This window comes from Planococcus citri, chromosome 3, assembly GCF_950023065.1.
Source record: "Planococcus citri chromosome 3, ihPlaCitr1.1, whole genome shotgun sequence".
Lineage (NCBI taxonomy): Eukaryota > Metazoa > Arthropoda > Insecta > Hemiptera > Pseudococcidae > Planococcus > Planococcus citri.
This window is the reverse complement of record NC_088679.1, coordinates 35,707,870-35,723,982: the sequence shown is the minus strand read 5'-3', so window position 1 is coordinate 35,723,982 and position 16,113 is coordinate 35,707,870. Positions and strand designations below refer to the sequence as shown.

The following is a 16,113-nucleotide window of genomic DNA, read 5'->3' as shown; positions in this document are numbered from 1 at the left end:
AGTGATCCACTTGAAAAATCACAAACCATTTTCCCAATATCGAAGTGTGCGTGTGCCAGTTCATAATCAAATTTTTGTGCAACTATTTTAGGACTTATAAGTATAAATGAAAGTTTGAGAAATTCGCAATTACTCTATTTTTTGACTTAAAAAGGCTGGTAATTTTCAAAATATCACTGGACGACTCCAGAACCGCTTAAAGTGAATTTTAGCTTTCCAACTTTATTTGGGAAAATTTTGTGAAAATTTCAACCATTTCCAATTGGTTTGGCGAGTCGAAAATAGGGTTATGCCAAATTTCAGCTTTCTATTAGGTAGGTCAATTTCGTGAAATTTTGATTTTTTACCCATTGACCATTTTGGGCTCAAAATAAAATCCATCAAATCGACTTCGGGAGGTGATGCTTTTATAATATTATTTTCATTCTTTAGGTATGCAGGAATGAGAAAAATCCACAATCCACTCTCGATCATTAAATGGTGAGGGAGCTGAATATTGAGAAATTAAGCATCTATACAATCTACACTTCTTACACATCGTTAATATGTAGATTCTGAAGTGCTGCGAGTCGATCTAGATGATTGTAGGTATACTTAGAGTCAGAGACAAAAGACTAGTTTTCCGACACAAAGCCACAGAGGGGTTTTAGTAATACAACTTTCAGTAAGTAAGTATATACACAGGAAGACCTTGGCAAGTTGCTGTTAGTAAAATCGTCGAATACGTAGAATTTTCTTTTAAGTAAAACCGTACTCTTTCAGTTGAATTATTTTGATAACTATGTAAAAGTTTATTTCACGTCCATCTTGTAACCTCAAGACGTCCTTCCGAAGAGATACTTTATGTAGTAAGCTTAAAGCAGGTATACCTACGCATACAATCCAAGTACATAGACCAACCAGCGCGTAACCGCACATTGAAACATTTATATACGAATGCGGCTACTTACTTGTTGACTTTTGCAATCCAAAAATTATGAATACTTAGTCCAACGATCGTACCAGTTGACTCATAAATTACAAAAAGTATCTCTTCCAACTCACATAAAAACACGTCAACTTCCAAGGAAAATCAATGAAAATTGACAGGAAAAGTTAGCTTATTAGACGGTCATCTGCAGCAATAAAAATAATGAACATGGTCGGTGTATTTGCAGCCACGTCGAATGGGATACGTTACATCACACGTATTGCGTCTCATCCCTTCAAGTCCTAATAACATCGAGGACAATAAAGTGTTGGCCTCTTCAAGTATAAAAACATATTCAAAGCCATTGTTTCGGTGCCAGATTAAATACCTCGCTGACGCTATTTAAAATGTTGCTTTTACGGCTTTTGCTCGTTTTGATGAACTTTATACCGATGCCTGCGCCTCAAACCAACAACAAAGAGTACAGAAAATCAATACCACTTAACAGTACAGGACCTCCATTGTTTTATTGAACATTGGGAAGTATCTCTATCTCGTTCTCCCTACCCCCCTCACAATATAGGCAAATGAAACCCATGTATGAATATATACTTCACTGTATACACAAACCATCGATACACGGATTACATCACAGACATGCCGCGAGATTCATCACAATATGGAAATCGAGAGATTTCAACTTCACCAAAGCAAAAGAACGAGGAAAAAAATCAAAATATCAATACGAGAATGTACATACCTTACCTATACATAGGCTTTCGGGCGAAATTTCCAATAACAAATAGCTGGCTTTATTTTCATTTCCATTTATATTATTTCCTTATTTCAGTCACGAGCGAGCCTTTCAAAATCTTGCTTTTCGTTTACCCGAACAAATTAAAGAAAGGGCGAAAAGGCCAATCGTACAAATATTTATCAAAGCTAGACTCGTCGATATTTTTTTGTCAAGTGCTATGTCAATGCAGATAGCAGGTATCTGCCTATGTATCTACCAAATAGGTAACGTGTAGCAACACAGGTAGGTATATGGAACAAGATCTACGTCTACTTAAACATATGTACTACAAAAAAATAGAATTTTCCCTAACTGAAGGAGAGTCTAATTAATACCTAGATATATTTTATTTGTATTTATAATTATGTTTCTTTCCAATATTAAAAAACGACTAACAATGATAATGACGATCGACTCTAATTAAATATTTTCTGTTCAATGTCCACTACCCACTGTATACCTATATACGTGTATACGTATAAATACCGTATCACTCGAAAAAACAACCATCTAGATCGTAGAAAAGCACAACACAAAAATTCTTTCTTTCCGTGATAAAATTGATTCGTTCGAAATAGAATTTCGGCCTCGTTAGACTGACATCTGTAAGCGTTTCGTAATAAGACTCGAGAATCAGAGAAAATATAATTTTTAGCTGAGCAGTTTCGCTCAAAGAAACTAGAATTTAATTTTCCGGCGACTTTTCCCATCGTTTATATATTTGAAATGTCTTGTTCTCTCGCAGAGCGCGTTCCACTTTCCAACTAAGTCGTATATATCGAATGTATACCGCCTTACAAATCATATCATATGAGAATCACGTATTATTTTTATAATGACATTTACCTGGCTTTTTTTTTATTTTTACTTACTAACCCAAACGTGTAGCTGTAGCTTTTTGGCTGAAACCACACGTTACCCAGAGAGCTTTTATTGTTTGATCAGTTCGAAGAAAATGATGTCACTTCAACAATTTTTACGAAATTTCCGGCACATGCACACGTTTTTGTAGATGTTTGATTTCCACCACCGGCGTCGCCGGTGAATTGCTGTAATTTCGATACGAATTAATAACTGCAACGTTTGAGGAAAAAAATTGCAAACTCGACGATTCGTGAAGTAGATGCTTAGGTAGTAGGAATTCGTTTCTCAAAAACGATGTATCTGCTAGGTACCTAATAACATCTAGTACCTGTGATTGCGGAAAAGTTCTATTCAATCGGGGAAAAAGTTGAAAGCCGATACCTATCAATCAAGAGCTGAATTTCTTTCATTCAATTATTTAAAAAAATAATTTTCCATTTTCTTTATCAAGTAGGTATGTAAGTACAATGTAAATAACTTACGCCATTAATAATAATTAGTAAGTTCCAATGAAACAGTTCCATTTAGCTATGGTACCATTCATCCCTCCCCCCCCATTTATTTTCAGTAATTCTGGATCTAAATACCTAAGTTGACTTTTTTTCTTCAAATAATATTCCAGTTTGGTTCTTGACTACGAAATTGGCCAATATAAAAGGGTGCAGTGATGGTCTTACAAGGGAAGCCCCCCACATGAGAATCTCCGATTTGAATGAAACTTGGACTGTTGGAAAGAGGACCTCAAAAAACACCCATCCCCCAATTTTCAGCTGCTCAAGTTGATTTTTCGATTTTTTGGCGAATTTTTGAAGTTTTGTGTACACAGAAAAGCTGTTCAACTCACAAAATGGGAAAAAACTACAAATATCCATATCTCCCGCGTATCAACTTCCGGAGCTCAAATTTGGGCCAAAGGTAGTCTTTTAGATACCTGATCGACTCATACCACCATTGGCCGGATCCGGTCTTCCGGTTAGAAATCAGAATTTTTTACTTTTTTTCTCATTTTTTCCAATGGAGTTTTATACTCGTATACAAAGGTAGGTAAATAGGTAATCATTTCAATGAAAAAACAAATTTCCTGACAAAGAAAACCTTTTGAACTGGCAATCCATACTTTAAAGGAAATTAAGCTAGATCAAAAAAACATAAATCATAAAACTCCTATAACCAAAATTTCACGTGATAAGGTTCCATTTTCAGATTTTTGGCAAATTTGTGAAAATTTATAAAATTTTAAACAGTTGTTTCGAGGTCGATTTTTACACTTTTTAACGAAACATAAATTTTTTGAGTAAAATGAACTAATACCAATATGAAAAATATGTAATTTCTTCGATTCGATACCTTTTTTTCAACAATTGGGTAGCTAGTTTTGGGCCATTCTAGAATCTTGATGATTTTTCAATTTTCTCCAGAAATCACTTTGAAAAGTTCAAAAATAAACTTCACCACTTATCAGATACCCTCTCGACCGTTGTAGGTGGTTACCATAATATTCTAGGAGAGCCAGCTCAAGAGATCGAAATAGTCACAAAGATGGTAAATAGAGTATATAGATGCTGTATTTAATTTTCACCCTATTTAAAGTGGTTTTTTCAAAAATTGAAGAATCATAAAATATGCTGGAGGTTTCAAAACGGTTCAAACCATCATTTCAACCGACTCATAAAGTCGAAAAAAAACAAATTGAAGCATTTTATGTCAATTTGGTGTAATTTTAATTTTTCAAATAAGTAAAAAATGGACCAAATATGGATTTAAAAAATTTTGATGTAAACATCTGAAATTTTCGTTGGTAGCGTATTTTGAAATTCTCTATCGATTCGAATTTGTCCCTCTGACTGAGATGTGGTGTTACAGAAGACTGTTGAAAATCTTATAGAAAAACTGCATAGGTAAGTAAATATGGTGACCATTTTCAATTTTGAATGGAAAAGTCTGCACTACAGCATGATCAGAAAATATACCTATCAAGTTCACCCTTTTCCGAACAATTTTTTGTCGGTTGTGAAAAAAGCGAAGTTCTATACTGTTTATGAAAAATCAAACGCAAAATAGTGATCTGCAAGGTGTGAGAGGTGAAGTTGGAAGGGAAGAAAAAAATGGCAAAATTTGAAGAAAATATGTACTGAAAGTGGTGTATAACTTGAGAGAAACACGTTGTAAAAACAGATGTGTTGGTATCTAGTTATATATAGCATTTTTAGGCCCCAATTACAGCAGTTGGAATTTTTCCTTTGGGCTTTTAGTAAAATTCAACGTAAATCGGCATTTTTAAAAAATTCCCATGAATTTTCCCTTACTTCTCCAACGTGTAGGCCTATTGAAACAATTTCAAAATTTCTGGTCAACTAGATAATAAAATATGAATTTTTAATTATGAAAATTACTTTTTTTTCAAATAGAAATGAAGGGAAGCAACATTTTTTTCACTTTAACATTTTTTTCTATTTCTCAAAAAAATGTTAGGAGTCGGTTTTTCAAAAAATGTCGTCTTTTTGGGGACCCCTGGTCACCTTTCGTGCTGATCCTATGGGCTGTGAAATTCAGGTCTAGTGAAATTAATCATAAGTTATTGCAAAATCAGCGAAAATAAAATACTCGTACATAGAAATCTTCGACGTGCACAATTTTTTTTCCAAGTTTATAATTGATTATAAATCAGCTTTAAATTCACTCGTATTAAGTTAGGTACTTATTTCTACGTTGGATTCAAAACTTGGGAATTGAAACATTAATGTAATGAAATTATATTTTAGAAGCAGCGTGAAAGTATATCCCATTGAATAAGAAAATATTACAATAGCCATCTAATCCAGCTGAAAATTCGTCTGAAAGAAAAACCCCACTACCATAGATCGTAACACTTTGTTCAAATTAACCGCGCAAATAACCACTGTATGATCATGTATTTCCGAGAGTTTACAAGCCATAGGAAAAGAAAAGAATACAAAAAAAAAAAAACTCGACCATTTCGCGAGAAAAAAAATACGTAGTATACTGCGGCAACGAACAAACAGGAGCTAATAAAGAAAAATAAAAGAAAATTACACCACGTCTATGCATTGTGGCACTGTAGAAAGTATAAAAGAGACAGAGAAACCTACACGCACATTTGGGAATACTTTACTTTGAAAATACACAACGAGCTCAATCATCGATAATTTTAAATAAATACCTACCTTTCTTTAATGTTAAAACAATCCTTTTGGCGCGTATCTATATTATACGATGTTATACTTTGAACGAGCAAATCGTCGCAACGACAGCAAATTCTCTTTCTTTCTATCTTAAATTAGACTTTTTTCGAGTCGATATATGTTGTAACTCTGTGGATACAATAAATCGTCGTCGACGTACTTTTTTCGCCGCAAAATTCGCTTCCTTTCTAACTTAGCTGCGGGTAATCGTTTATTTGTTAGTTAAGGGTATGTTCGAGACTCGGGGGGTTTGCCTTTAACTCCGTCGTTGAGTATTTCGCCAAGGTACTGGAATATTCCGTTAATATTACAACACACCTTCGGGTTAGATTTTATACTAATTTATTGTCCATTAATTTATAATCAACGTGATTTCATCAGGGTATAAGAAACGCGCTTCTAAGCAGAAATATATTCGCCATGTGTGCCATTTTGTTGTACCTACAAAGAAAAAAAAATCGCTGCTGTAATACCCAAGAATGGAATTTGCTAAAGAAACGTCCCGACACGATAACGTTCAATTTTTGAGCCTCGTCGTATCATGTAATAAAATGTCAATTTACTCGATGCAATGTGTATACCTACCTACCTACCTACCTACCTACCAACAATGTGAAAGCAGAACGTACGAGTGCAACAACTAGAAAAAAAAATCAACGGTTTGAATGAGAAAATTGTCCCTTCAGAAAATATTCATTCAACTGCCCAAATACTCGTTACTATGTAGCCTACGTATCAATTCGAATTCGACGATGCTTGTGTACTTGATACGTATATCAAACATTCAGCGAATTTGAATTATGAATACCTTCGTCTCCTTTCACGTTGCTCTGGATCAAATTATATGGTAAACTCTTCTAAATGCAAAGCATTTATAGAGACAAAGCAGATGGCAAATCCTGAATAAAAATTTCATGAAATTTTTGCCTTCTACAAAAGATGGTTTTAATAGTTGAATATTCATAAATTTTGAAAGTTCTTCCACAATGGAGATTTTTAAGATAAGGAAGTAAGTGTCCATTGAGTATTCCATTTCAGTAATCAAATAATTCACTTGATAGTGAAGCAACTTAAGCAACACAATGATGAATTGGTTTGCATGACTCCCAGAAACTGAAGGCAGAAAATTGTACAGTATTTTAGCGTTGATTTTCTTAAAAGGTTGAATAATGAATTAATCTTCAAAAGTACATATTTCAAGCACAAGGGTAAAATTCAATTGGTTCAGTATCAGAATTTAAAAAAGAAGTGGTTTTCAATTTTAGTTTAAGTTTACAAAATTGAGAGAGCGAAAATTAATTGCAATTTTCGAATTACTCCTGCACATTCAATTTTGTCGTTCACTTTTTAGCTTAAACTGAAACCGAAAGTGTAGAAGATCTTAGAACGTAGGTATTCAATAATCATCAGCCAATAATCTCAAAATTTTGAAATCACCTTTAAAATTGAATGGGATCATTTTTGTGCTCTTTTCAAAATTTTGCAACATGAAATAATCATTCAGTTCAGTTCATCTACAATATTCGAGAAGTATGTACAACATTATTCATCCTTGAAGAATCAATAGGTACTAAACAACTTGTGCCTTCAATTTCTATAGCCAGCAAACCAATTTGCAAGTCACGCGATGCATTTTTTTAACGAGTCGTTTTTAATGGTCTTGTAAAGAAATAACCATCCCTTTCCATTCTTTAAGAAAATCATAAATTTTCTCAAAATAGGAAACTGACGAGACATCGATTGATGTTAATTTTACTATGCAATCGGTTTTTTAATATTCCAAGTCCACTAAATCACTCCGCAAATCCACGATGCCCACGAATTGACATTTTGTAGTTAATGAAAGATATTTTTTGAAGTCCTTTATTGGAAGAAAAAATGAAACCAAAGCTGGGTCGGCAGAAATCGAAAGCGGGAAGTCCATTTTTACATTTTCAGGAGTTACTAGAAATTAATCAAGCATTCGCATCAAAATCTGAAAAAAAATTTGAGGGTGCCAAATCAAAATTTCAGAGGAAATGGCCTGCCTGGCTGAAAAAAATATCAACTTTTCTAGTGGAAGAAAAGGAATCACGTGGCCTTAAAATTATACCTCCAATTTTTTATATCTACCATTTTCATTGAAAAAATTTGAATTACCTACGTCGTTTTGGGAAACCCCGAACGCCCTTCCAGTTTACCATCATGGGAACCTTTCAAGGTGTGTAGTATGGTATGAAACCCTCATAACCAAAATTTCTGTCACCCAAATGGATTTTTTGATTTTTGACAAATTTTTGTTCAAAGTCAACCATTTTTGACAATTTGTGATTTTTTTTTGAAAAATTGGTAGGTAATGTTTATTTTAGTAAAAGTGACAGCAATTAGTCCTGAAACTGATATGAACTTGTCCTAATCAAATTTCATCATTTTCACGCCTTCTGGAAAAATTTTAAAATATTTTCGGGTTTAAGGGGAGGGGTGTGGCTTAAGATAAAATACAGCCATTCGCGCCAATTTCCAGGATTTCTCTACGAAAAAAAGTTATTGTTTGATCCTTCCCCCTCCCACAATAAGCGAGCATCCGGAAATCAGACCAAATGCGAATAAACCCTTTGAACACGTCAAGAATAAGCCACAACTTGCTTTTTCAGCTGCCCAAATTAATTTTCACACTTTCTGGAGCAATTGAAAAACACGCTGGAGGCGCCATGAATGACCGAAAATGGTGAAATTCTGTTCGGAAGAGTTGGAAGGTATATTAAAAGTGAGTACTTAATTGTCATTTTTAGAAAACAAACATACGTATAAATATTTTCAATAAAATAAATTAGTCAAAATTCCGGAACTAGGTACTCGAAAATTAGGTACGATATCATTCCACCCATTTTGATGTCTTGAAACACCTTTACTCATAGGCAAGCATTTAAAATTGCACTGGCACTTGCAAAAATTAGAGAAAAATAGTACAAAATAAAATATTATTCCATCAATTTTTTTCGAGTTTCTAAGCTTTGCAATAATAGCCTGAAAAAATTGGCACCACTGTATTCGAAAATTTGCAGAAAAAAAAACACACCAATTTATCCAAAAATAAGCGATTTTCACATTTTAACCGCACAGTATAGAACCCTAAAAGTGGACTTGGATTTTGACCGCAATGCTCTAGGTTGATGCAGAATCTCAAATACTTTCTTTTCCGACTTGGCCATTGTTTCCAAAACAGCTTAGGCGAGAGCTAGAGCAAAAAAACTACGATTTTTTCAAAAATCTCCCTTCTTTGAGGGCTCGCATATCTCTCCTCTAAAGGCACTTCCAAAGCTAATGTTTTTTGTCCTATAATTTACATCACTACCTATTTAGGTTAATAGTAATCATTCTTCTGGAATTTCAATATTTTAACATTGCAAACATGCCACAACATGACAAAGTAATAATGATGATGATAAAGGAATTACTCAAGCCATAGCCATAAATAATTCATAAAATTCATAAGACATACATACTTAATATTAAATCAGAGCTGCATTAGAAGAAAAAAAATCAGATCTCATTAGTAAAGCTTACCGTTTGACGTAACCTTCCAACAATTTTCTTCACTCAGAGGAGAAAAAAATAGGTAGCAATATTAAGTAGGTATATGCAAAAACCATGGAGTTATATCACTTGGAGGAAAATTTCTCATCGAAAATAAAACGGCTTAGCTTTCGAAATACTTGAAAATACGGAAAAATGATACAATTAATTTAGTTAGAATTATAAAAAACATAGAACATGTACGCTTTGATAAGCAGACTACGAAACTTTCTAAAAAAGATACACTAAAACCACTCAAATAATTTTTCTTCCGCATAAACCGTCGAAAATAAATATTATTAAGCAAGAAACAACTCGAAAAAGTCGACAATCGACATAAAATTTTAAAAGATATGATTTTTTTCATGAAACAAAAAATAAGTTGGTAAGATTAATTTACTGATTTCAATGAAAAATATGTAGGAATAGGTAAGTTGTACCTGGAAAATCGAATATCCTCGACGAAATCTGAGCAGGATTTTCATTTATTCAAGAATCAGTATAGCGATTGAATTTTTACAATATTTTGTCCGAAGAGCACCGTGAATTCAAACAATCTGTAGCAAAAAAAAATAGATAATTCCAAATTGTACCTACTTAAATACAAAGCTCTGAAAAATAGATAATTTTTTTCATCTTTACACAGCCTCATGAAATTTGGAAAGAAGGTCAAATACAACAGTCAAAATGAACTGGTAAGATAGCAGGCCAACCATACGACAAATAAAATGTTAATTTATAAAAGCGGAGCTCACTTTGATAAAGTATATAAAAGTTTCATATCGTTGTTAAAAATTCTATAAATAATTAATGAAACCGAAATTATATTTTCGATTAAGTAGGTACATAATAATAAGGTGTAAATCGCAAATTTCAACTCGTGCCTGCGAATGTCGTTTCGTGTATAAAATCAAAATTTTCAAATACCTCGCTTATAAAAAGTCTTCGAATTGGGGCGATAATTACGATATTTTCAATACGTATTGAAAAATGTAAAATTTCATTCACAAACTGTTGCACGCGTTTTCGAAAACGAAAAGTTATCTACGCGCATATTTCTCGTGGAAGGCGATCAACTCGCGACAGTTATGCAAAATTCAAAATGCGACGATGACGAATGAAAAATAAATTTGTTGGTAATTATGCGAATACAACCCGATAAGTTTTTCTCTTGTGCCAAAAAAAGAGGGGAAAACTTCTTGGAAGACTCGACGAGTATTCTCGTTAAATAAGAGATTAATTTTACAAAAATTATTCAAATTAAAATGGAATTTCTTTTTAAATTCTGTTTGCATAAAAATTTAAAATTATCGCGCTACGAAAAATAATTACCGCGAAATCAAATAACCAAAGTTTGGAAAAATTCTAATTTTTTCACCATTCAATGGCCAACCGACAAAATAGTGAAACGTGAAAGTAAAAGCTGAGAGAAAAAAGCAGAGAATTTCGAACTCGTCCCGAAGACAAGACGAAGGAATCAGGTTTCATTAAAAATAATGCCAACGTGATACGCAAGATAATGATAACGGACAACGTTTTAACAAAACACCAGGTGGAATTTTCATTAAAAGCCGAAAAAAAATATTAAGCTATTTTTCATTTGTTTAATAAGAACGGGCGCGAAGAAAAATTTTATTTATAAAATTAAATCTGCAATTCTTGCAACAATAAAGGAGAGCGAAATTAAACGCGGAGTTTATTTATTGGAAATGTTTCCATTGGAAATGCCTCTCGTAAGTATGTTATCTCCTACATTTTCATAGGGTAGCCCTACTTTTTCAGCAACAATTAACGTAGAGGTATTAGGGGAATATTCGTACCTACTATAATTTGGAAATTTTCGGTGAATTTATTCGTCCAAATGAAACGTCATATGGGAAGATTTGGGTTTGAATTTTCAAATTAAATATTCACCAAGGTTTCATTTCTGACTACCGAGCAAGTATTTTGTAATTATAATTTCAATATTTGCGACTATCAAGGCTAATTTTATCTACTGCGGGTAGAATTGATTCTTATGAGAAGAGCAGATTTTTAGGTATTTAGATAGGTAGGTACTTGGTACTTTATATTGATCGTATTTTATGTAGCTAGTTAGGTAGGTATAGGAAGATATTTTAGTTTTTGAGCAAGAAAACCAGAAATTGGAAGAATATCAAACGAGAATTTCCCTCTTATAACAGACTGCCTATAACATAAGTTACCTATAAGTATAGGTACTGGAATAGTTGCGAAACTGGAGACGAATATTATAAACGAGTCTCATGGGATGATGGCGCTTTGCAAGAAATAGGCATGTAAAATTAGGCTTAGTTTAATTCAGTCTACAGATAAAATGTTATTTTCATTACAGTCGTATTTGTGTTAAAGTATGTATGTAAGCAACATTAATAATGCTTAGGTTTCACCATCATGATACAGGTACCTATACTCATGAAACGTATGCGATGCTTCATAATCATAAAACTTTCCAAAAGTCTGAAATTGGTACTAATTTTTCAAAGCTTTCTTCGTATACATGAGCACTGAACAGGTATATTTATTATTTGAAATTTTCAACCGCAACATAACATTGGTTTTCATTTCAATGCATTATTCAGTAGGGTAGGCCAAAAATGACGAAATTCTGTTTTTCGAGTTCCAATACCTCGGAAAACCTGCCTCTTTGGGAGCATAATAAAATGCAAAAAAAAAAATCGGACTGACTAATATCTTACGATAGCTCAGGGGCCATCAATTTTTCAAAAATTGACAAGAGTAATTTTTTCAAAAATTTGTGAAAATGTTCAAAAATGATTTAAATGAAATTTGAATGTGTGCTTCAAGTGGTTCATAATGTAATTACTCTCTATAGTGGGGGATGAAGGTTAACGTAAGATGATCGTGAACCAAGACAAATCACTTAGTTTTAGTAACTCAAGCTCGCTACAGCTAATGTCAATGGTGTATACTACATACATACAAAGGCAGGCAAGGGAATCCCCCTTGTCCCCTATTTTATGATGTTTGCCATTACGTGGTTAATATGAGTTTTCTAACGTGATTTGATGTTATGCCGATTCAAATCATGGTATCTTGGATCATCTTCAATTAATCCAGACAATTGAAGGTGTACCCAAACAAAGAATATATCTTTGAAACAATAACTGTTGTTGCGTCTATAGTACTTACAGTAAGAACAGCTTAATGTTATAACGTTTGTCCCACCCCATTTTAATAGGTAACATTAAGCGACTTATATAACACAAACTCATTGAACAAAAAAGTGATTATATTCCAAACATTTTTGTATGGTCAATTTTTTACTAAATATGTAGTCATTGAACTAAAATTTCGCAAAAATTGCGAGAAAAAGTGTTGAAAATAGGTTGAAACTTCAAAAAGTTATGAAGAAAGTATCAAAAAATGATGTCAATCACAAAAAAGTCTGAAATTTCAAAAAAAATTAGGCAACAACTGGGTGAAGACGTGTTAAAAACATTTTAAAATTACATAAAAATGCGAAAAACGCTTAAAAATCACTTGAAAATTATAACATTATCCGATGCTCTAATTACAATAACCAATGAAATTTCAATGTAATGAGATATAAAAAATTGGGACCGGATGATTTTATTAACATAAAGTGATTTACATATAACATTAACCGTTATAATAATAAGCGATTTTTACTGTATTGGGGGTCGCCAGGGAGAGACTGTCAAAGAGTACAGTGTTAGGTAAGCGTTGAAACACAAACATATTTACTAGGGCTGTGTTCGCCCAATGTGTAATTAATCACAATTACATTGTAAAGGTCATGGTAGTTGATAGAGCTGGACACCTATCAGAATCTGAAGCTTTGAATGAATTTGAAAAAGTGAACTCATTTATTTACTTGGGTTCACTGATGTATGCTGATGGAGGATCAGCCAAGGAAATTAGAAGAAGAATAGCTCTTGGGAAAGCAGCGATGTCTCGGTTGAGAAAAGTCACCACCAACCGGAAAATCTCCATAAAAACAAGGAAGAGACTAATCACTTAATCAGGATGCTAGTTTTCCCAGTTTTCTTGTATGGAGCGGAGATCTGGACATTGAAGCAAGATGATCGAAGAAGAATCGATGCTTTTGAAATGTGGGTATGGTGCAGGATGTTGAGGATACCACACACTGCGCACCAAACAAATGCATCAATTTTGGAACAACTGCAAGAACCAACCAGGCTGAATAAAATATATGAGACCAGGATAATGAGTTATTTTGGACACATAGCCAGAAGAGGACCGGAAAACATTGAAAAGGGAATTCTCTTTGGCAATAAGGTCCCCGGAACACGAGGGAGAGGAAGATCTCCAACAAGGTGGACTGATACAGTCCAGAAAATAGCTGGTTCAGTTGCGAATGCGGTCACGCTAGCTCAAGACAGAGAGGAGTGGCGGTTGTTGTTGAGGGCACACCAGTCGCTTGCGACTATGACGTTGATGATGATGATGATGACATTGTAACAGGCCTGTAGCCAGGATTTTTTTCAGTCAGGGCAGATAAAATTGTAACCAAGGCATGAAAATTATTTACCAAAATTTATGAGTTGAGAGGGGGGCGCAAATTTTGTATGGTTAATAATTCAAGCAGTCCTAGCTCTTGGAAATCAGTATTTCCAGGGGCATGAAAACGATGGTAGGTCTATTCAAATGATGATTTTTTTATAGAAAAATTCAAAAAAGAAAAAGAAAAGCAAATGGGCCCCAAGCAAAGTGAGGGCAAAAGCTCTCGAAAGTCAGTATTTGGAGAGGTATAAAGCAACGTTTTTTTGTGTGTGATGAGTTACTTATAAAAAGTTTATTATTTTGCTTCAAAATTTTAAAATTTAAATGATGATTTTTTGGAAAATTTAAAATTAAAAAAAGAAAAGCAAACGGACCCGAGCGAAGCGAGGGCAAATCTCGAAAAATTAGTATTATCAAGGGTATGAAAATGATGTTTTCTTGTATGATTGTATGTACCTACAATATGAAGAAAATTATTATTTTTGTTTCAAAAATTTTTAATATTCGAATGATTATTTTTTTTTAAAAATTCAAGCATGAAAAAGAAAAGCAAACAATCCTGAATGAAGCGAGGCCAAAAGATTTCAAAAATTCAATCATGTTTTGAGAAGTAAAAATGAAAAGTTTCTTCATGGAGAGAGGAGTTTGTTTTTCTAATTCAAACTTTGAACATTTCTTGAATTTGAACAATACTCAAGTTTTCTAGGCGAGAAAAGAAGATGGAAATAGCACGAACGAAGCGAGGGCAAAAGCTCTCAAGAATGTGTAATTCAAAATCTAAAAAAGTCGACAAATGAGCCCTTTTCTACAAAATTTGTTCAAAATTCTGGAAAAAGGGGAAAAATTGAAAATTTGAAAAAAGTAGGACTTGGATAAAATTGTTGAAAAATAGTAGGACTAAAAGGACTTTTGAGAAAAAGTAGGACTTTAGTAAGACCAGTAGGACCTGTTACGACACCTTGAATATGCAATTACTTTGAATGTAAAATTGCAAAAAATGTAATAATGATTTCAAAATTTGTTTGAAAGAGGAGAAATTTGCGAATTTGTCCAGCCAGGGCCACCCTGGCTTCCCTTATGCTGGCTCCGGGCCTGCATCGTAATAATGAGTGATTTAACAATCACGAATTATTCGACATAATCGAGTAGAATATATCTAAACCTTAATCTGATTAATCTAAGTCACCCTATCACTTAGGTACCACCAACAAATAAGCATCATAATTTTGGACAGCATCATGTGAAACAATGCCATTAACCTTTTAAAAAGATGGCTAAGTAAATGGCATGGCGTATCAAAATTAATGAATCCAAATCCGAACATGTTACCACAAAAGAACTCTACAAAATATTTGGGAATTCACCTTGACAAGACATTAACATGGAGAACACATAGGAATTTAGAAAAAACAACATGAAAATTTTGGTTCATTTGTAGAAGAGTAACAGCTGATCAAAGTTAAAATTGTGCCGGTGCACCTTGGAAAATGTTGGGTTATAAAAACAGACTCTCATCTCCAGAAAAAACTAATCATGGACTTGGACGACGGTAAGGCATGTGATCATCGAGCCCTTCAAAAGCGGAGTCAGGACATCACTTCGAGTCTGCACTGTGCCGGAGTATGGTAAAACCCCGAATTACTGGGTGATAGAAATTACTTATTATAGAAACTATGATAGCTAGAAAGCTCAATTAGCTCCGGAGGTGCGTCTGAAGGGGGGTATGAGCCCTCAAAGAGGAGCCATTGAAAAAATCGCCGTGTTTTCTCAGTCTGAAACTGGGGAAATATTTTGAAACGCAATGTGATGCCAAATTTTCATTCATTATTGCCATTGGCCAATTTCAAAAAATTGAGAAAAAAAGCCAAAAACGAGTGAATTTTTTTTTTGAATTTTGCTCTTCTGTAAATCTGTAACCTAATCCTAAATCATGCACCCCGTATAACACAACTTCATCCACGTAGTGAACTTATTAGATATCCAGTTACTTATCTCTATCTACTCACCATTGTACATATGACGACTGACGAGGTGGCGACGACATCAAATCCTTATCAAACGAATTCATCGAGGCTGCGATGAAAGACATACAACACGAATGAACACAACACACACATACTAACTAGGTAATGTAGTAAGTATACACTGATATCAATTATGAACGCGTCTTTGTAACCCAACGACATTAATGTCTTTCAAATGATGAATCATTTAGTAGCAACAATCAAACATACACTGGCACGATAAAGGATAAATAC

At 33.7% G+C, this 16,113-nt stretch overlaps 1 protein-coding gene across 2 annotated transcripts in view; it reads right to left on the bottom strand.

Annotated features, from left to right (window-relative positions):
- The window catches only part of unc-13-4A, a 209,389-nt gene that overhangs the window by 189,733 nt on the left and 3,543 nt on the right, over nt 1-16,113 (bottom strand). The window contains exon 2 of one of the 2 annotated variants that reach the window (XM_065354843.1): nt 9,769-9,885. The exons of the other annotated variant lie outside the window; for it this stretch is intronic. The gene's annotated coding sequence lies outside the window, so the exon portion shown is untranslated. The remainder of the gene's footprint in view (nt 1-9,768; nt 9,886-16,113) is intronic. 2 annotated transcript variants of the gene reach the window in all.